The following is a 24,274-nucleotide window of genomic DNA, read 5'->3' as shown; positions in this document are numbered from 1 at the left end:
CATAAGTATCATGTGATACCACACCGCCTTAGTTGGTGACAAAAAAAAAGTTGCTTTTTCGTTCTTAGTGCATTTAGGTCATTAGTTTCAGTGTCGACATAGACATTGGCAGCGGTTTTCTATTATACTAATTTTGGTATCTGGTGCTCTGAAACACAGATTTCAGATTAATATTCATTTTGGACTTTCGTCCACATGTAAACCTAGTTTATGTCCTTAAAAACTGAACAAAAACTCTGCATCTGATGTATAGAAATATTTTGAACAGAACATGAGTTGTAAATTTTGTAACTGACAAAATCTACAGTATATTGTATGTACAGCATTTACATTCAGTATGCATAAAAAATATACAAAAAAAGACATCAAGAGGGGGTCAAACACCACTGTATATGTAAATACGTACATACTATACATGTATATTAGGGGTGTGCAGATCGATCGACCACATATTGGTATCGGCCGAAAAAGCATGGTAATGGTAATGGTTTTATTTCATTTGAACATGCATCAGATTACAATTGAATGCATCACATAATCAGTTCACAGTTCCACATGTCCAAAAGGAGTAGGAAGAAGCAAAGCTTATTAAATCCTACCACTCCATCTGGTACTTTTACAATCAGTAACTGTTACATTTGTTCACTTCCTGCTTTCCATAATACAGTTTAAGGTTTTTTTTGTGTTTTTTTTAATAATGTACCTCGTACCAAAGTACAAGGTGATATGACCATCCAATGACATAATGGGTACCATAGTAAGTGTCAATATAGTGATATATATAGCACATCATGACTGGTTCAAGACTCTTCATCCTTGTATTTAGCAAACATCAACTGCTTGTATTGTTTCTTGAATTGGCTCATCGTTGTGCATTGTTTGAGGTCCTTACTCAATCCATACCATAGTTTGATTCCACATACTGAAAAGCTATGTCTTTTTAACGTAGTCCTAGCATATAAGTGTTTCAAATTTAGTTCTTCCCTGAGATCATGTATTGGATGACATTTTTCGGCATGTCAGTATGGGTATTTCACTCATGGATTATCGGGACCAGTATCAGCAGCATAAAACCCTAATATATGTACATATATACACACAAATGTATATCCAGTATATACACACTTATGTATGTATGTATATGTCAGCCACTTTTTCAATTTGTTGGTGGTACATGCCATGCAATCTTTCAGGGCTCCTCCTTTTTTCTGGCCTTTTGTTGCCTGAGGCTTTAACTTGGCAGGTCGCCCTTGGGGGCCATCTTCTGTATGTATTCTTGGAGGCCTGATGTTTCTTCCTGGATAGTGCCTGAGACGCTCACTCGTCCTCGGTCAAACTTGTTTTTGTTTTCACACAGCTTCAGGATGCTGGACTTTGGGTGGAGCTTAGAAAGGGTCTTGAGCTGAGCTTGTCTAGCTATGGATAAATCAGAGACAGAATCATGTCCATTAGGAAAGAATGTTAAGACTGTTGAATTGTTTTAACATAAAATGTTAAGCGATAATGTGGTTTGTTGATAATGTGTGTAAATTACTAAATTTATTATCATCACAAATTGAAGATCAACTCGAGTCTTCTGTTTTCACCCTTTTGTCATCTAGGACCTAATAGTGACTAATTTGGTCTAACTGATTCACGACTTATTTCCCAATGAAAAACTACAGGGTTGCTCACTCACTGTATTTTTTTACAGAAGCCAGATCACAAATCGTGTTGACACAGAACACAGCGGCAATTAATTAGTTATGTTTTTACTCAGTGTTGTATTGAAAAATACCCTAAATGCATGTTTCCTATACAGCAGCGACCTTCTCGTTTGAACATTGCTCATTGAACATGTTTGATTTTTCTTCCAATCACATTAAACATTAGGCCTATTATGAATATTTTAGTTTGGCGATGTGCTCTTGGCAATGTCTCGACTTCATTGTGTGTCTGTGTGTGCATGCATCTTGTGTTTGTGTAGCTCTGGCGGCCGGGGGGGTCGTCACCCTTGTGCTTGACTTCATTGAGCTCCAGAGCTGTTAACTAATCTTGACATATGTGGCATTGCATGTGTGGCCACTCATGTGTTGTGTTTTATTGTGTGTGTGTGTTGCACATGCGTGTATTGCTTCGACGCCCGCTCACCGGACTGACTCTGCGCCGAGCTCGAATTACATATTCAGCACTTTGCTAGATTTCTTCATCTCCTCTTTCCGCTTCTTCCCATTTTAGGGTGTTATTAGATAGGACGAGTCTTGCCGCTGGCAATTGTCATCGCAGCACTCTACATTCAAAGGCATGTGTGTGTTTTGGAAAGCACTGTGTGTGGGTACGTGCGCGTGTGTTCTTGCTTACACTTCCTGCAGTCAAATGTACACTAAGTCTGCTTAAGGTGGATTTGGTGTTTTCTAAGATCGCATAATTCCGTGTGAGTTTTACATTCCCTCTGCAATGCCCTTACCGCCATCTCCCACAATGCATCACACTTGTAAGCAGCATTACATGAACCCCGCTATCATTTTGAAACCCTGTCTTTTAACCTTCTTGTCCTTGACTTCCTATCTCTGCCCTCACACACACACACACACACACATTTTAGCGTGAGCCCGAGGGCTTCATCTATTAGAGCGCCATCCATCACATATAACTTTAATATGGTTGGAATAAAAAGATGCTTACGTAGCTAAAGAGACATTTCTGAGACTTCCATGTCTTAAACGTGCGTATACACGTTGATGCATGCACGCGCAAACATAGACACTGAACAAGGTCAGTGCACTAAACCAATTACTGCTCTTGGATGCTACTTTCTGCCATATGTGTGCATACATATTCCTTGTTTGTGACATGATTGCATGATTATATGTATGTTGTTTTCTAAAGTTCCCCAAGGGCATATGGTATAATGCATGTGTTCAGATATCGTAGTCATCTTGCCTGCTCCCCTTTTTACTGTCTTCATTTTTGTTTTCTTCCTGTTGGTTTATCCTTGCCTCCCCCACATGATTGTTCTGGCTTTTCTGGCTAAATTGTTTTTTCTATGAATGTAAAGATGTGCGGCCAGCGGTTCTGTTTCTTTTGATTTTAGGCTAATACCCGCTTTCATATTCACAATAGGGACTTGACTCCAAATACTGACGATTTACACTAATTGTAGGACTGGAACTTCTCACTTGTTCTGAGCCATTAATGGTTGAGTTGAAGTGGCCAAATAATGACTTTTAGATATTTTAATAGAAAAAGGTGATGTGCAAAATAAATATGTGCATAATAATCATCACACAATAGTCCATAACACATTTGCGCATCTAAGAATGGATTTACACTGCACTCCAACAGGTATATCTCGGTCCATCAATTCATCTTCTTCCACTGATCCGAGCTCGGGTCGCGGGATCCCCAGACTTCCATCTTCCCATCTACTTCACCTAGCTCCTCCTGGCAGATCCTGGTCCTGGGTCTGTATTAAGACCTCCTCGGGGAGGCGTTTGGGAGGCATCCTGACCAGATGCACGAGCCACCTCCCCTGGTTCCTATGAGTGGGAGCAGTGGTGCCTTTAGAGTAATGCAATCCATCACTAGACTAGTTTTTCAGAAAATACAGAGAGTTTTCGAATAGGATATCAGTCTCTGCACACATTGCTACAAATTCCTCAACAAACTGTAATGTCCATGCTTGTAGTTAAGGAAGATATTGTCAGCAATGCAATTTCAATCACTTTATTAAGAAGCAATAAAACACAACACAGCGTAGAGAGACACACACACACACAATGTTACTTTGCCTTCACGCTGACAGCATTTCATTCACGTGTCGCTATCGTCCAGATTCCACATTTAACAGTTGATTTGGTTGTTATTGACCAATTCCGCAATTTTGTCCACGATTCCGTTAACGTGAAAATCATAGTGCCTAGATACATAGGATTCACATGGTTTCACCATCTAAGCAAACAAGATGCTGATGATTGAGGTGCAGGTTTCACCAGAATATGACTTTTATTATTCAGAAATAACATTAATTCTATGTGGAATATGTTCATATGCCCACAGGTCCATTTCACCTCATTTTAAATGTAATCTTAATTTGTAGCTGTTTCCTTTCCCCTTATTTTCGAACAGCCAAACATCCTTTTCCTCTATAAAATATATAATAAATATAAATATAATATGCATACTGTAAATATTAATACTTTAAAACATCATGCTTGCACAACACTAACAACTTTTAGCATATCACAATGTGAGCAAAGTGAGAAAATGATGCTTTTGGTTATATTGTACCGCATTGTTTAAGTGTAAACATGATTGTCCTTGATGAACCTTGTTAAGCCACTTGAAAACAAATAAACCACGATCACTACCTTATTGCAGGGTGGTAGGTTGGTAGCTGCTCAGCAGCAGCTCAGCAACTGACCTTGACATTAAATGGAGAGAAACACCACATCAAGTTTTACAGTCACTGTCCTAATGTAAAAAATATTGTGTCAATATTTTGTCAATATGTGCCCATGACAAAACTCTTTTTTTCTCACTTATTAAGCCTACAAACATATTTAATAAAACAAACACGTAAATGACAAAATATTTTATCACCTTACAATTTTAATACAGTTGTCTCTAAACTTGTTAGGCATCCAATATGGTTAGATCAGACCCAGATAAGAGTTTTTTATGTTTCACTCCAAATGACACAGTCCATTCAATTGTAGTATTCCAATACCCTCTAGAACCAGGATGTAGCCAAGTAAATAAACAGTTAACAAATCCTGCAGTTAACAAAGGTCTGTGTTCCACCCATCCATCCATCCATCCATCCATCCATCCATCCATCCATCCATCTTCTTCCACTCTAGAGTGCCTAGTTTTCCATATTGGATCTTAATATATTGTGCAGGTACATAAAGTTCTTTACATTATACTGGCTCAGTCCTCAATATATGTTTTCATAATTTAAATACTCATATGAGTGACTATATTCAGCCTTTCAAAATGTGTTGCCATTTCCGCACACATGAAATCGACCCCTCTTTATGTTACGCTTCCCTTTTGTTAACCATGCCACAAAATAGTAAAATCGTTAGCAGCTGGAGGGTGGCTGCCACAGTCAGTTGCAAACGTACAAGCATTGTTTTCTTCCAATAAATGTTACCTGAGCCTGAGGGAAGGATATTTGAGCTGAGGGATGTGCAATAAAGATGAGCATAGACTACAGCGTGAAACATACCCAAACAAATCTATTATGAGCTGTATTGATCCACATTGAACGATGGGCATCTCGCCACACTATGGTGAGTTTCAGCTCAGCTCGGCAATTTAAGAGCATAAAGGAAGGAGGATTTCTCATGAGATTTTAGATGTAATGGAGGAAAGTCTATACCTATTATTGCCAAACTCAAACCTGTAGTTGTGTTGTGTGATGTTGTGCTATACAATGCAGGAGGATAATGAGGATGTTCACATGCTGCAAGCTGTTCACTCAATTCTCCTTGCTATTGTTCCCTCCTGTAGTACAGCATCCACGGCCATGGAACATTTGTTATACCTGCTCCTCTGAAAGATGTAGTATGTTTCATATGTTATGCGGTGATTATTTGTCAATGTATAGCCAAGGTCGTAGACGGACGGTATAGCCACAAAACCTCATTTGCTGCTACTGAGAAGTACTGCCCATCTGTTCTTCTAAGCAAATAATGGAAAAGCACCAATGTCCTTGAAGCTGTCAAAAGATAACATGTCAAAGTTAGACAATATGGGCAAAAAATATACTGATTGAAGTCAAACTTTAAGAAAGCAGTTAGCCACCACTTTGCAGTATACTGCAAAGTGCCTATCCCTGTCCCTATCCCTGGGAGCCTATCCCAGCTGTCTTTGGGTGAGAGGCGGGGTACACCCTGGACTGGTCACCAGCCAATCACAGGGCACATATAGACAAACAACCATTCACACTCACATTCATACCTATGGACAATTTGGAGTCGCAATTAACCTAGCATGTTTTTGGAATGTGGGAGGAAACCGGAGTACCCGGAGAAAACCCACGCATAGGGAGAACATAATTTGCTCATTTCCCTCCACAGAACTGCAGCTCCACGGTGGCGGCAACACCTATGCACGTCCAACCACACAGAAAATGTAATTTAATAAAAATGAGCGGGACGTCCGGACTTCTGGGAGATACTATGCACCATTTGTATTATTCTATGGCAGGGGTCGGGAACCTTTTTGGCGAAGAGAGCCATGAAGGCCAGATATTTTAAAATGTGTATCTGTGAGAGCCATATACATTTTTTTAAACATTGAATGCAATAAAATGAGTGCATTTTTAAGTAAGACCAACAGTTTTAGATATAATGGGCTCTAATTGTGTAGACCAGGCACACTACCCCACGCCAATGGGGTGTGGCCAGCACACTTTCGTGAGCAGCGCAGTGTCTAATAATAAATCAAATACTTGTTGCCATTAATACAACTTCTGCTGCTGCATGGTTTTGCACCGTACTCCGTAGACGTATTTCATTCTTTTGGCCATCTTCGTCAGAAGGCTTGGTTCTGCAGCTTTCGCTATTTGACTAAAGGAGGAAAGTTTACATTTACATGTTTTTTTGACATCTCAATGACCGAGGTAGACTACAGCATTACCCAGTAATAATCAAGTTTTGGTGTTTGACCTGGAAAATATCATCAGGAAAGATAGATATGGTTGGCCGTATTGCAGCAGAATATAGATGGACGAATTAAAATGCATAAGAAAGTTGTTGATTTTGATTATTATTTTTAACAGTCATTTCTGTGATGTTTACTTTAAAATGTTAGCAAAAATACATTTTTATTGTGGTAAGAAATGCTGGAGAGCCAGATACAGTCATCAAAAGAGCCCTACCTGGCTCCCGAGCCATAGGTTCCCTACCTCTGTTCTATGGTAATGTATTTAGTTCCCTCCTATTTTGTATCATTTTGTTGGCTAGACTATTTGTTTTAAATCGACAAACTATGGAGCACAAAGTTCTGAACTTCTTTCCTTGCAACATTTTCACCAAGCCATGTCTACTGCATCAAATGTCATCACTTTCTGTCTGAAAGTAAATTATTAAAAGGTTTTTATGCTTCAAAAAAAATACCCCTGCTGTTCTTTAGTATGCAGCTGAAGCGGTACACTTTATGTGTTTCACGCTGCTCCCTATTGATTTCACACTTGTTTGCCAAACTGCATGCCTTTAATGAAATCACTTTTTCTCCGCCCTTCCCTTCCTCGTTACCTTTGAAAGCACATAATTACCTTGTTAGGTGCGGGCCACTCAAACCCCACCATTAGAGATGGAGATGTGCATGTGATGTGGGTGGAGGGGGTGGAGATGAAGAACAAAGAGGTCACGTGATGCCATGTTGTCATATAAAGTCTCTCTGCCTCATTCTCTCTCTTCCTCCTCCCCCATGCCCTCTTGCCTTAGAAGTGCTGAGTCGGGATTATATAATGAGAGAACAGCAAAGTTGAGGAGGAGAAAAAGAGGAAACGAAGCAGAGTGACTTGTGGGGGTTACATGGGAAAGGATGGAGAGAACAGGAGGAAAGGAGTCACGAGATCACCATTCTTGGTCAAGGTCTTTTCTAATGAACAAATTATCATGCAAGGTCTCAGTCTCCACCTCCACCCCCTCTGGGCCCAGATCCTGTATCCTCTCTCTACTATACCCTCCTTTCATTATCACCCATTCGCTATGTCCCTCTTTTCTTCCTTTTCTCACCTTTATCGCTTGCTCTGTTATTGCACTGCTTGGCCGGCTTGACCTTGGCATCTCTCAAATCCCTTGCTCGATGGCTCCCTCCCTATTCCATGTTTACTTTCTGCTGCATTTCTGTTTTCTTTATCTATGTTACTCTCCTCCTTTTACACCCCAAACACTCCTCTATCCTGACGTTCCCCTCTCCTCCTTTCCAAGTTCTTCCAGGCCTGAGGCTGTGTAGTCTGCTACTTTAAAACCTCTCTATCAGCACACCTCTGCAATAGTCAGAGCTGACAGTCACTTTTACTGCAAAATTGACTGATTTACACTCACATACACACACACACACACACACACATACACACAAGCCCTCACACCATTTTTTGTGTGGCAACATATCAGCAAGTGTTGCTGTACATGAGAGTGTCTTCTGCATCACTAATGACAACATTAGACTCTTATGCATGAATGCTTAATTTCAAATCTGTGTGCGTGCGTGCATGTGTGGGTTTTGTGGGTGTGTCAGCTCCTCCAATTTCTACCCCGCCAGCTCACTTACTTGCTCTTCATCTCTGCATAAGCCCACCAGTAACGAAAAGGTCACATTTCAGAAGTGTTCGACTCAAGAGTTTTAAAATGTTGCTTTTTACACACGTTTGTGTGTGTGTGGCCTGGGGTGCTACATCATATCAATGGTGTTACTGCATTGTGTCAGGGTCTACAGGGTGGACACATGGTCTGGTAAATCTGTGAACTTTTTGTTCAGCATCACTTGTTAGGTACAGTACTGTAGAATGGGCGCTCTGGGCGGGGCTGTCTCATTTGTGAAAGTGTTATGTGGTTTAAGCTTTTGTAATTTGGATTTGACAGATGTTCTTAACCCTTAGATGCACGAGTGACTGGATCCTACACTCTTCCATAAGTGGGTCAAAAATGACCCATACTAGAATCAATGGGTTTTTATGCCAATTTTGCCATTTTGGTTAGGAATAATCACTTGTATAATATTCATTCATTCATTTTCTACCGCTTTTTTCCTCACGAGGGTCGCGGGGGTGCTGGAGCCTAACTCAGCTGTCTTCGGGCTGCCTCCCACTTGTATAATATTTAGTATTATATTTAGGACCACACAAGAATGATTTCATGTTAGAAACATCTTAATTTTTCACTTTTTTCCATCTTTGAAAAAGAAAATGACCCAGTACAACAATAGAAAATGTGAGGATCCATTGTGTGTTGCATAAAGGTAAGTTAAAAATGTGAATGGCATGATATCAAAAATAAGATTTTTACCTGGAATATGAAATGATAACAATTTTTCGTTACAAAGATATTTCAAGAAAACAACCTGACAATAAATGACAGGCATTGCAACAGCAAGGTAATATGTGTGCAAGCATAAACATTTAAGAGTTGCATTTCATCGTATCTACCATCATAGCAAATTCAGAAGTTAATGAAATAAGCTTTGTAAAATGTGTTATGTACTGTTTATATTTCCAAAATACACCTTAAAAATCCAAACCAAACCGCGTACTAAGGCACACACATTTTATAGTGGCACAACCGTGACAGCTCATCTTCAACGTGGCATCTTTTCAATCACAAGTGCAGCATTACGTCCAAGTCAAGTGGTAGTCTTCACCTCCCCTCCTCTGTACTGTTGTGTCCTTGGGCAAGACACTTCACCTACCTTCCCTCCAGTGTTACCACCATTGTATGAATGAATAAATCCAATATATTATTATTATTACTGTATTATTATTATTATATTATTATTTCTCCTTCAAACACTAATGCACCATTCACAGCATGCACTGTATACATACTGTACATATACAATGTACTTGTAGATGCAAATGTGTCCCTGAGTACTTTAAAGAGACTCTTGCAATGTCATCTGAGATGGAGAAGTGCCTATACAGGAAATCCTGCAACAAAAGAGGAAAAGACTCACTCAGTTGATGAGGCACAGCGGTGACAGACCTCAGTGAATGATAAAACATAACCCCCAAGGGAAGGAAAGATGAGAAAGGAAAAAGGAAGAAGGCCGAAAACAAATATTTTTCCGCAGTCCCTTCTCTTGTTATCTGCCAACATGATGAGTTCATTCTGTAATTTTTTTCACTTCCGATAAATATAATCCAAGTAAACAATGTGAAAATTACATTCGTCCTTGTTTTCTCACAAGTGATTATTATGAATGTTTACAACATTCGTGAATTCAATTCGTTATTAAATGACAAATATTCCTGCATAGTGCAGTGCAATGGGAGTCAAATCTGGCTTTGGATTAAACATGTAGACAAGTCTAAAGCAATGTTAGAGTTCTCAATTATTTGGTATTTTGGTTTGGCATATTTCAACATTTCCCATTTCTAATGCAATTGGTCTTAAGTTGACCTTTTCCTCACTTTCCGTGAGTGATTCTCTGTGGTCGCTCTTCCAGGCTCCACCTAATGAGCTTTGCATAAAATTTAGCAAGATAATTCAGTCACATCGCATCACACCATGACTTTTTTCCTAGGACATCCACGTACAGGTTGTCCCTTGGTTTGAAATTACATCAGTTGCTGTACAATGTCTCACTATTGTAATGTATCACAGGCGAAAGGATATCATTCTGCTTCTTGGCTAAACTAAATTGACCTTTAAAATACCTGGGACATTATAATATTTATAGTCAGAATGCAAATCAACTGCAAAAAGACATCGTGGACAGAGGTACCAGTGACCTGAAATGATCTCACAGTTTTGTCATACAGCTTCTCTAATGACAATATCATTCCAGCAGGAAAAAAAACTGTACTATGACCCATAACAGTTAAGACAATCTTACCAAAAGGAACTTCTTCCAGTCTTCCAGCAGTTTTACTCCAATAATAAAACCTTTAGGGAGGTGCAGTAACTTGAGAAAAAAATTTCAAATCAGCTAAGCTGACTTCAGTTATGTCAAAGGGAAAAATGAATAGATGTTTAGTTCCTACAGTGAGGGAGTAAACAGTCTGTGGTGAGCAGAAAATGTTCCACAAAATCCATTTTTAGGGGAGTATGGGAGGCCAGAACTCTATTATATTCTCTAAGAGGAGTCTTACTGTGCCAAACTTTGTGGGGGGTGGGGATGGGTGGGGGTTCAAATAGATTCTAATAATGTTTGTGATTGACAGGACGTTCATTCTATCACATTTAGTTTGTTGTTGAAAGTGCCTGCCTTTTTCATTTTCAATCACATCCTCAAAGGTTTTGAAACGTTTTTCCCTCTTTTTACTTTCAGCTTTTCCCGTTATAGGTTGCCATAGGGAGTTGTTCACATGAATGGCTTAGACTTTGATTTTACACAGGATTCTGTGCCATCAAAGACAGAAACGTGTAACATTACTCGACTAGCGATGAAGATTTTGCAAACAATCGACGGAAAATTATCAAGATTTTTCAGCTTAACTTGCAATTTTTCCCATGACTCGTTTGTTTTCATTTTGATTGGAAGACGTATAAGCGAAAAGTGCTACAAATTCAGGCAGTTTAGTTTGCAACAACGACATAAATAGCTTGCAAAATTCTCAAGGGATTATTCTATCACATCCTTCCAAGATGAAATTGTGAAACATTCTTTTTGTAAACCCGACCACCTGATATGACAGGTTAATATTGTTTCATGTCTGGAATCCTTTCGCAGTTATTCCAATAACGGAAAAACTCATAAAATGAAGATCCCAAATGACCTCAGGGTATAGTGACTCTCACTTAAAAGACACAGTCAAAAAGTACCGGTGCACTGCATACAATGAAGGAACGGTGATGCAAAAGCATCTATTATGATCATCATCTATTGGCATCTTCTGCTAGGGCCTTCTTTGTTTGAAGCAAAGTTCTCTTATAGAGAGACTGGATAATCAGCTTTCCTTCAGAAAGCAGCTCAGCGCTTCATGAATTTGTTAAATCATGTGACACTCTTAACGGAAGTCGCATTCTCAACAACACAATCTCAACAATTAGTTGTGTTGTCTTACAACACCGAGAGGGATGAAAAATCCCAATACCTTTTTGTTGTCAACAAAAATATTGTTTTATCTTCCCCTCATTGTAAGCATTGTGATGTTATTTTTCACCTGCTGGTTTCAGTCCATCAGACCTTAGAACACAAGCTGCCTGCAGAGCACTGTCAAAGCCTGCTCTAAAATGATTACACTCGCTGTCAGATCTTCCCTTCGGCCCCGCAGCAGACACTGAGGTCAGCTGGCAGCATCATCCAGCATCCTGAAAACCTCTTGTTCCCTGAACCTTAGTTGGAGTAGGTGGTGTGATACGAAGGAGAGGGCTGACCTTTGGCCTTAAGGTGTACTGACCAGCTCCTCACCCCTTCCTGTTATGTGCAACCACCTGCACATTGCCCACAGCCTTCAGACTCTTACATAGAGTTGTACTACAAGTATTTCTTCTTGGAATGTCTTTTAGGTTGCAGATTTACAATTAAAAGAAAAAATACAACAGAATGTCAGAATCTTTTAGTTTTTTTTCAGATGCTGCAACAGAAGGATGCTTCTAAAGACAAAAAAGCACATGTGTACTGACAATAGAACCAGAATGGAACTTATTGCAACTTAGTGGAAGCACTAATGTATCTGTTGGAAAAACGGAACACACATCACAAGTCACCTCTCCTGCATATAATGCAAGATGCATGTTTTGCTGCTAGTTATGTAGATATTTCAAGATTATGAATAAAACATAACCTGTTTGTAGAGGAGGGTAAAATCTTTTGGTGCAGATCCAGATAAAGGAGGTATAGCTACTGTGTAATTCATGTTATTGCCACCTGCAAGACTTTTCTTGTGACTTTTCAGTTGGAAAATGTATCGGTTAACCTTTCTGGTAGGGTGGGGTTTTATGAACAAATGAAAACAAGATAATATCCTTGTTGGAAAAAACAAGCTGGTGTGGCTTATGGGTGCCAGGGGACACAGCAGCATAACCTAGGCTTTGAGAATGGGTTTAACAGTTGTTAAAATCAGACGTCTTTATGGCCGTCTCAATTAATGTATTTGCTAGCCCCTTCAAATTACAGGGGTCTACAATAATGTGCAGTATTTATATCGGAAATGAGATAGATTTTAAGCTTAAATGCCACCACAAAACGGATATTCCCCGTTAAAGGAAGTTCATTACTCCTAAACTACTGTGGAAATACAGTGAGTGCTAAACTATCCCGATCCAGTCTCAGCCTGTCATTTGCCAGTCAATTCTTTCTTTGAATAGCACTCTCCTGTTCCCACTGCCTGTGTTTAGTGTGCGTCTCACTAGCAGCAGCAGCAGCCGCAATTCCACGTGTGCCCCTTCTCTGTAAGATAACATAGAAGGTAATGGTCTTTTCTCCCCAGGGATTATGGAAAAGGAGCTGGAATACTTGGGCCTGAAATTCAAAAAATAATGAATCAAAGTATGTGTGCTGCATAATCTATGTCAATTTGTGTGAGCCTATCTGCATGACTTTGTGGCTTGCTGCTCTGCATGCAGTGACTGTTTGTTTACCTCCCTGTTTGCATTAATTTAACCATTAAGTTGTACATCCGTAGCTCGGATGATTCAGGGTAATGGCTCCATATATGTGACCTGTTAGTTTATATCGAAATGATTGAGGAAGAGGGCAAGATGGCGTATTTATTCCACTTACTTATCTTCCCCTTTTTCCCCTTTTAGTGATGATTATGAATGAGTTTTTCTTTACTCACAAGTAATGTTAAACCTGATTCCTTTTACTGAGTTTTTTGTGAGTCACACACTAAAGTGAATTGAGTATTCAATTTACTCCTCAATGGGATGGTTGGGTATGTTTGGATTTGGCAGATCTGCCCCTTAAAGGGGACCTATTATGCTTTTTCCACTTTTCTGACCTATAAATGTTGTTGGAATGTTGCATTCTTGTGTTAAACAATGATAAAGTTTTAGATAATGAGGTGTTCACATTTGGACATGAGCTGTGAAATAAGGCTCGGTTTCACTGGCTCCCTGTGACGCCACAAGGAGCCGGGCTTCCTTATATGGGCATGCACTGTATTCCATATACGCTCTTAGGACTGTCTAACCTACAGCTCTGCTTCACTTTGATTACAGTTCCTAGGAAATCCTTCTGAGAGGCAAGCTCAGACAGAAGTGGTTGGATTTGGTGATTCCAAGCAAGAGAAAAATATTTTCATCTTTTAACGGCAGTTCACACGGGACTGTTTTTGTGAACATGGATATTAAATATCTACCAAACTGCTGCTGAAACCAGAAGCAACGCGCTCTCGCCGGTGTCAGATGTCAGACACACGATGCCTGCACTCAGTAAACGCTGACCTACGTTAGTTACCACACTTTGAGTTCATACACAGTAAGTCAAGGGTCTCCAACTAGTAGCTCATGAGCTACCAGCAGTTCCTAACCACTTTTTAATTAGCTCTCAAAGTCTTTATTCATTTATGATCAACTCCTATACCGACAAAATTAGAAAGAGGGGTTCAGCAGTAGTCCAGAAGTACGGGACTTAAGAGCGCTTAGGAGTGTAGCCGTGGGCTTGCTCGGAGGTTTGCTTTCCAAAGATTTCCAAAACTGACCATTTTATCCAAGGAAAGCTAGAATAGGTGCAGATTCTGGAAGATCTAGAAAGTTTTCAGCATTTTTGTGTGTAGCTGTTCTACAGGAGTCCACAATTCAATACAAAGGGCCAAAATATGAGCATAATGGGTCCCCTTTAAACAAATGCAAGAAAATTGACTAAATTAAAAAAAAAAAGCGCCTTTCTACAAAGGAGACTGTTTTCACTGTGGGAGTCCACAGCATTATGCCACAAAATCAACACATTTTGTATGTAAAATTATGTTAAAATGGATTGTTGTCTTATGGTATGATACATTTCTATACAGAACATAATATGATTATGTATCATGATTATGTATCCCTTTCTCTCTTGCCACATCCAATATTGTGGTGACATTGATGTATGATTCAGCGCTCAATGCAGAGTCTACGTCACATGCACATGCGCAACAACTCCACCTACCTGACTCACTTGAACATGCGACCCCAGCACAGAAACTCACAGTGAGTCGCCTGAGCCGAGGTTGTCGAGTGCCCTTCTTCTCAGCTGGTCGTTTGACTTAGCGTTCGCAAGCCAACAGCACAGACAGAAACAGGAAGTGGAAAAAGATGTTAATACATTTATAAAAATGAAGTTAGAGCTGCACAATTAATGCCACGTTACCTGGTTTTCCGTTACCCAAGTGTCCCGGTTCAGTAAACTCAATCAATACTTGACAATCGCTAAAAATCATACGTGTCTACTGTCTGTGTTTGAATTGGATGTGTTCATTTCTAGGTATAATAGCATGGTCAGGATCTAGATATAGACATATTTCTATGTAGACCCAAACTAGACAATAGTTAATTTTGACTTATAAAGGCATTATATATAAAACATAAATATATACAGTATAAACATTAATTATATATCAAGGCAGGCACAAGATAGCATCAAATTAAGTAAATACTGCAAGTATTTAGCCTACATGAATGATTGGTGCACCACCACATTGTGTGTTTTAGTGTGTTTGTGTCTGCTCACCCCTCTCTGTCCTTGCTTAACTCAGCATTCATGAAGGACTCTCTTTTGGTAAATATGGTTTGGTACTAGAACATTTGGTTTGCAGGTTTTTGCAAAGCCGTTGGGATTTGGTAGTGCATTAAAAGACAGAAGGATTATTGTGTTTGTTTAAAAAACAGAAAAAGAAGAAGTAGGAATAGGGTTTATAAAAGACGCATAGCTAAAGCTAAAGTGATGCAGAGGCACATGCAAGAAATGCAAGAGAAAAAGTACACGTTCACCCATATGGACATTGTGTATTTTTGCTTTGATAGAGCTTTTCAACCTTCGTTGAAATTGGTCTCTGCTGGGATAGGTCAACCGGCTACCAGCAGTCGTTGAAAGGTGCCTTTAAATATTTCAGCCTGGGCAAACCTGAGGTCTCTCGCCTCGGGCTGACCTCGCAACGCCACATTGCCGACTGGCCTTGCTTCTGACAGAGAGTGAGGAAGAGAACCTCCTATGCATAACGGGACTGATAATGATGACCACTTACGTTGCTTGCATTAGCAGAAATCACTTGGTGCAGGGCAGCCCTGAAAGCATGTGTCATAATTACAAATGCTGGACATTGGTTCTATTACTAATAACCAGCCCTTCATCACTGATTCTGATATCAGCCGATACCGGCAGCACCGCTTTGCTTAAACTAATGTTTTGTAATAAACACATTTTACTTTGGATACATTTCACAATTTCTGAGCAAGACAAAATACTGCAATATGAAATACAAGATAAGATGCCAAAACACTACATGTGGCTCAGAGTGGTTCTTCTTGAGGTGTGACATTATTGGGAACTATTAGTATATTATTATTATTATTATTAGTGACTTTAATTTCTTAGCTCTCAAGTCATTTTCCATTCTGCTCTCTTATTTTGCATTTGCTTCCTGTTTGGCACAATGTGCAGCTGTTTACAGCACCGGCCGTTTACATATTATTAGTAACATTTAAGTGGAGCGCATTACACACAAAAAACAAAAGATAACCCTTTACTGTCATTGCAAATTGCACATTTATACGAAGGCGACACTCTGAAATGATTCCATTATACTCCATTGCTCTGTGGAGCACGGTGTAGTTTAATGAGGTATCACTCGCACACTGATATCATTATCGGCACAAAAACTGATGCCAATACCATCCTATATGTCATGTTTATGCCAGTATCGGACATCCCCAGTCACTGTAGTAGTCAATTGTACCTTATGATACCTTAATGGAACAGAAGACTCAAGCACCTAAGCTATGCCATTAGCTCGTTTTGCAGGGTCACTTTACTTGCTGGCCACAATTGATATGCCAATACAGCTCAAGGTTTTTTATTTTATTTGTTTTGGTGTGCACACATTTATTTATCTCTGTTATAGTCCATATTATCCTATTTGTGCCAATCTAAATTACTTGGACAAGGTGCATGTAAGGTGTGCACTTAAATAACACCAAAAAACTGCATTATTGCGCAAAGAGGAGAGCAGTATTAGGGCCAATAGAGGAAGTATTGAATATTTATTAACAGTTTTTAGTATTTATTAACACTTTTTAAACTAAAAGGCCACAAGATAGTATACCTGCATTAATTAGTGCTTTCCAGTACAAAAGTCAAAGAACGTATCAAAAATAAGGCACATTGTTTACCGACACTGTAAGAGAGGCATCAGTTTAATAATATGTTGCTGTTTTTTTGTACTGTGGGTGTACTTTACAATGGTGTAGAAGTACACCGTTTATGTGTTTTAAAATGTTGCCCACCTTGTGTTGCTAAACAAGCCAACCGTAATAGATAACCAATATGAAGCAGTGCAGTCAAATCATACTGTGCTAAGTAAGTGGACAGTATTTAATTTCTATTATATTAACAAAATCCTTTCCTAACCTCCTCAGCTAATTAAAAGCTTTAAAAGGACATCGCCAACAATAAAACTGTCAACATAATTGTTCAATATTGTTGATGTTGAAGCAGCAAGCTTTTGTCCTTTCAGTGTAACACTTGTCAGTGGATGACTGCAGTGTGAACAGCAAGCGTGACACAGTTTTACTATATATAGTATAAAGAAGAAAATGCCAATCTGAGAAATTTACCTCCCTTAGTAGCAATGTTCTGTTATGCTCTCATTGCACTGCATGTCATAAATGAAATAGTCAGTGATTGGTACTTTTCCCTTCAGATCACAATGAAGGCTTCATTATGCTGCAGAGTCACAGGGATGGGGATGGATGACATAGCGTAATACATCAAGACACATTTCTTTTCCCTTTTCTGTGTGTTCTACCTAGAGAAAACTAGTTAGTATGAGCTAGCTAACAATGACATGACATGCATTGTTAGCTAGCTCATATTAACTTGTTTTCTTTAGTTGCACAGAAAAGGGAAATATCGTATTTTCCGGACTATAAGTCACACTTTTTTCATAGGTTGGCTGTTCCTGCGACTTATACTCCAGAGCGACTTATGAATGAAAATATATAATTTCACAGACAGCCACAAGAGGGCACTATTTCACACCAATATCTCCTATTCCTGAACAATTTAATATTTAAAAAGCAGATGTTATCTTACAAAGACAACGGTGAACGACAAATGCTCCCCAAAAGAAAATCATATTCTGCAGACTACAATCTGCAAGTAGTGAAATTTTCAGCTGAAAACAGTAATCGAGCAGCAGAAAGGAAGTTTAGAGTAAATGAAAAACTTGTTAGGGACTGGCGTAAAGTGGAGGCTACTCTTACTGCAGTGAAGAAAACAAAACAGTTACTGTACTTAAAACAATGGACACCTTTTCTGTTGTTTTTCGTGTAGCTGTATAACCATTGTGTGAGCATATCTTACACCTATTCAGCCTGTTCTCTATACTTTCATTAATGTTAGAAATTGCCTTCCAAGATGACATAATGTCTTTTTTGGTCAGATAGGTTGTAAAATAAATTACCTACAAAAAATGCGACTTTTACTCCAGTGCGACTTATGTATGCTTTTTTCTACCTAATTATGCATTTTCGGCCTTGTGCGACTTATACTCCAGGGCGACTTATAGTCCAGAAAATACGGTAAGTATGTGTTTATTTTCCCCCTCAGGATTGGGGATGTTCCAAAAATTCCAAAAAAGTAGAATAAAGGTGCTATCTGTCACAGTTAGGTGCTGTAATGGGGGCCCTAGCATTCGGATGTACTACGTATATCTCACCCTCTTCCTGCTTAGCCACGACTGCTAATTGAGGATAGCATCTCTGAGACTGTGTGTATGTGCATGTGCACACACACTACGGGCATGTGACTGTGCCTGAGCCGTGACTGACTGACAGCCATTAACGCCACTATGCCATTTCTGACCAAATGACAAATCTCACCCAAAATTGTGAAGGATAAATACATTTTTTGTACAATCTGTTCTCTAAAACCACTATTAGTAACATATTATATGTATGATTATGATGCATATGATTAGTAACTTATGATGTTGTAGTCTTTGGGGTGAAAAACTGTAATTTGGAGTCAAGCAGAGATAGAATGGAATGGAATGGAATGGCCTTTATTGTCATTATACAAGATGTACAATGAGATTGGAGAGCTTCTCCTTTCAGTGCAGTAGTCAAGTTAAAAAAATAAAAAAAGTATATAAAAGTAGAGTAAAAAAGACAATTTAACAAGATATATACAAGATATACGTATACAAGAGCACCGTTAATTCTTAATTTCATTTTGGAAAATTCAATGCTTCCAACGTTGTAGGAAACTTTCTCATTTTAATACACAAAGCAAACTAAATAAATGCATGGTTTGATGAGTTTTGTGAGGAAGACATAAAAATAAAAAGCCCTGAACTCAACCTCACAACTCCCAAAACTAGAACAGACATTATGAGCCGGGTGTCACTCTTTCAGGTCTAACACAGGTGACCTCTGACCCCACAAACGCTTTTCTAGAGGTGTCCAGCATTAAATTCCTGTGTGGTGTCCTGGTAAATCCTGGTATTCATACTGTGTATTTGTTGCTCGTCATGCAATTCTGTTTATTATTGTTGAAAAATGTGTCAAAATCTCCATTAATGACCACTTCTTCTTTGCCAAGAAAATCCATCCACCTCACAGGTGCTGATTAGACACAGTAATTATTGCACAGACGTGCCTTGGGCTGGCCGCAATAAAAGGCTACTCTGAAATGTGAAGTTTTATCATTGATGGAGCATGGAATATGATGCTGCAAGAATGTCCACCAGAGCTGTTGCCGGTGAATTGAATGTTCCATTAGCCGTCTGTTTAGGCATTTCAGAGAATTTGCCACTTCATCCAACCAGCCCTACATCCAACCACACCAGCCAAGGGTCTCCACGTTCAGCATATTCACCTACAAAAAATGTCTGAGACCAGCCACCCAGAGAGCTGCTGCAACAATCGATTTGCATAAGCAAAGAATGTCTGCACAAACTGTCACAAACCATCTCAGGGAAGCTCATCTGCGTGCTCATCATCCTCATCGGGGTCTCGTCACCGAGTTGAGTAGGAAAATGCTCCCATTGGATGGCATCTGGCACTTACGAGAGGTGTTCTCTTCACGGATACCAGTTTTCACTCTACAAGGCAGATGGCAGCATGCATGGTGTCGTGTGGGTGAGCGGTTTGCTGATTTTCATTGTTGTGGATCAAGTGGCTCATGGTGGTGGTGGGGGTATGGTACGTATGTATAGGCGTATCTTATGAAAAAGGAATGCAGGTGTATCTTATTGATGACATTGTGAATATACCGAGATGCAAGATCCTGAGGCCATTCGTCCACGACATTACCTCATGTTGCAGCATAACAATACATGGCCTAATGCTAAGCGCATCCATCCATCTATTATCTATGCCACTTATCCTCATTAGAGTCGCAGGGGTATGCTGGAGCCTATCCCAGCTGACTTTAAGCAAGAGGCAGGGTACATCCTGGACTCGTCAGCAAGGAAAACATCCCAGATAAAAATAGCAGACTAATTGGTTCTCTAAACACCCCTGCACAACCGCCAATACTGTAAAACTTCACATTTTGGAGCGACCTTTTATGTGGTCAGCCACACCACACAAATAAGAAAAAATAAGACAAATTCTGGCTTTCTACCAGCACCAACTGTGTTGTTTTTTTACTGGTGTGCTTTTATTTTTCATTTTCTTTCACTTGACTTTCACTGGCTGCAGATTGTGTTGCCGAAAGGACTAGAAGCTGTGCTTCTCCGTCAGAACCGGGGGGTGGGGGGGTGTTTTCATTACAGTTAAAATACAAGTTTAAAACGGGAGGGCGTCAAGAAAGAACGGAAATATGTGGTAGTTTCCCTGAGACATGCTAATCAGCATCTTGATATGCCACACCTGTGAAGTCGGCAAAGAAAAAATGCTCATGAAAACAGATGTACACAGATTTATGAGTATTTTAGAGACATGGGAAAAGTTTTACATATTTGAGTTCAGCAATCCATCCATTTTCTATGCCGTTTATCCTCACTAGGGCCACAGGGGCATGCTGGAGCTTATCCCAGCTGTCTTCGGGCGAGAGGCAGGGTACATACACCCTGGAATGGTCGCCAGCCAATCACAGGGCACATATAGACAAACAACCATTCACACTCACATTCATACCTATGGACAATTTGGAGTCACCAATTAACCTAGCATGTTTTTGGAATGTGGGAGGAAACCAGAGTACCCGGAGAAAACCCACGCATGCACGGGGAGAACATGCAAACTCAAGTGGAGAATCGAACCCAGATCTTCCCGATCTCCTGATTGTGTGGCCAACATGCTAACCACTTGGTAGATGGAGGTCATCATTTATCTTCTTCCTGATCAGTGAATAAATTGTTCTATACTTCAATGTAACATTATATACATGTTTGAAATCAATCAAACTAATGACGAGCCACAGCTGAGACCACTATGCTGTTTGCAGCTCTGCGGCAAGCACACGTCTGTGACACGCTGTCATTAAACTGCTGTCTAACTTCCAGGTTAAGCTGCTTCCCATGAATCCCTTCAAGGAACCACATCCTCATTAAGCATGTCTGCCTGCGCCTTGTTTAACAAAACGGGCATCCTATTTTGCGCTTCAGTGCTGCAGCGTACATAACAACACAAGATATTTGTCTTTCCTTCATCCTTTACCGGCAAGCCCTTTCCCATGTTGCTCCACGTCTCCTGTCTCTTTTACTTTCTTGTGCCTTTCCTTTTTTTTAAGCCTCGCTGTCACTCTTCCCTCGCCGTCTACCCACTCACTCCAACTTTGGTCCCGCCGTCCTCCTCCTCCTCCTTTGTGGATGCACTCCCCCTCCCTCTCCAGCCTATTCATGCGCCTTCCACAGATCCCAGGCACAGGAAAACAGATAATTCCCAGATTCTCCGCAGAGGTGCAGCAAGTAAAAATAGAGAAGGTTACCTTTCATGTTCAATTTTTAAAGCAATGTTTGAGATTTCCTCGAGATGATTAAAAAGGAACACTGCTGACAAGGTCACACATAAACACGCTCATGCACAGAGTCTGGTCCAAAAACCCTTTGGGATGTGCTGCTGTTTCTGAGACATAAAACAGCAAAGCAAAAACTGGAGACAGGAAAGGAACAAGGGGAAAAAGTGAGAACATCAATGCATGTGTGAAAACAACCTGGACGCTGGCGTTTGCACTGCCTTTGCTCCCTGGAAGACAGGGGACTAAGTTGCGTATTTAATACTTCAGTTAGCAGCTGCCATGTTTGTTGAGATAACACAAATTATTACCATATGTGTTGCAGCCATTTTGCATGAGAACATTTATTTGTGCTGGTGTGTGCAGCCTTAGGAAGGTTTAAGTTTTCAGTTTTAAGCAGCCTGGTATCACTTGAGACCAATTATCTGCGAGGGTTAAGGAAAAACGCCAGGACCAAAGACAGGAGATTGTGAGGGGTTCTGACAATGCTCCAGCATATTTCCTCAGGCATGCTGTTTGTGCAGCCGCTAAATGTGTGTACATGTGTGTGTGCATTATTAATCATCAGAAAAACTCATTAGCTGACACATTTCTTCAAACATGGCCTACATGGTTATCGTATTTACTGTCCCGTAAAACTTAACAGCACAGCGTTTCTACTAAATATTGTCTTCATGTGGCGGGGTGCATCATGCACCTCAATTCAGCCCCGTGGTTTTAAGATATTCTGCATGTGTCCCAAGCACTTGCTAACACTCTAACTATAGCAAAGACTGACAGGGGTGCAGTGGGACAAAGTGGAGTTAGCATTTGGAAGCCTGCATTCAGACTGCGTCTGTCTCCAGAGGCATGGATGAATGGCCTGATTCTCTCTCCACCTCACTTTTTCTCCCTGACTTCCCAGCCCTATCCACTTCTCTTTCAAACTTTCCCACCAACCGATGGCTCAAAATGTGTGCATTCAGTCTGTTCGATTCACTCACATCACTCTGTGAGCTCTCAAAATACAGTGTGGCAAAAAGTATTGGGACCCAAACATGAGCTTTACTGTAGAATGTCCAAGGTCGGTGATTATGGTCAACATTACATGTGATCAGACTTAGACATTTTTCCATAAGAAATACATTGTTTTTGTTTTAATCCAAAGCCTCTATTGACACGTGATAGTTCTTACTGTAAGCATTCTCCAAGTAGCCACTGTGGCAACACACAAATGTGCAGTCAACTGAGCTATCTCTGTTTTTAGCATTAGCATTCTACAACCACTGATGCCTGAAATCTAGTTGATTTAATTACTTTATTTAATGAATTCACCAGATGTATGGACTACAAATGCAAATAACTGCCAAAAACACCCACTGGCATTAAAGGCTGGGGCTGTACTTCCTGATATACATAGTTTTGTATTGCATCTACAAGGTGGAAATTATTACATATCAAGTATCATGAGAGATCAGCATCTGTATCTACCTCTGCGTGCGGTTTAAAGAGTACTCAATGAAAGTATCCATCCATCCATTTTCTTATCCTCACTAAGGTTGTGGGGGCATGCTAGGGCCTCAATGAACTCATCTGGGCTGTTAATGCAGCTTGCTCAACTTACAACATTGGCTCTTGCCGCTGTAAATGTGCAATACCGTGGATCCGGCATATCCGTGATTCAACATTTGTAACCAGGAAAAATTCTCAGATTTTTATAAATGTTTTTACTCATTTTATTCATTATTTTATTCATTTTTTATTCTTTTCCTGTTCAAAATAAGGTCTTTATGTGTTTTACATAACCAATTTCATTAAGTCTAAGTCTATAACAATTTATAAATATGTGGTAATAAAGCATAAAATGTCAGCATAGTATATAGCCACATAAGATGGAAGTATGGAAAGTATCGAAAAGTATCAGCTTTGATGTGATGAATTTTCTGGAAAAAGTATGCAAAATGGAATCTCAAGTTTGGGTAACTATGGTTGTTTGTCTATATGTGCCCTGTGATTGGCTGGCGACCAGTCCAGGGTGTACCCCGCCTCACGCCCCAAGACAGCTGGGATAGGCTCCAGCACCCCCCGCGACCCTCGTGAGGAAAAAGCAGTAGAAAATGAATGAATGAAGAACAATTACATGTGACCTGACATTAGTTTGAAAGAAGAACTGTTCCTGATATCAGTATTGGTAGTGAAGATCTGAATGTAGCCTTCATAAATAGCGGGGCTACACTGTGTATTTATTAAGAAATTACTCTTGGTTTAAAGAGAGCCATAATTTTGTTTCAGTTTTCTCGTGCACTCCAAATAATTATACTATAACTACAAAACCACCCGGTTACAATATGAGCATTTACATAATTACTACTGTGAGCTCATCATCTTGTACAGTGTGAGTTGAACGCTTAAAAACAACACTTGTGAGTTCATGTAGTCATGAACATCATTCTCATTTTCAGCCATATTGTACAGGCTTTTGTAGAGATTTGACTGTGTTGTGCTGATCTTAACAGCTTGAAAAGGATGTAGAAGT

This window comes from Doryrhamphus excisus, linkage group LG9 (assembly GCF_037039965.1).
Source record: "Doryrhamphus excisus strain RoL-2023G ecotype Guam linkage group LG9, RoL_Dexc_Guam_v1.1, whole genome shotgun sequence".
NCBI classification, from domain to species: Eukaryota; Metazoa; Chordata; class Actinopteri; order Syngnathiformes; family Syngnathidae; genus Doryrhamphus; species Doryrhamphus excisus.
This window is presented reverse-complemented; position numbering follows the sequence as displayed.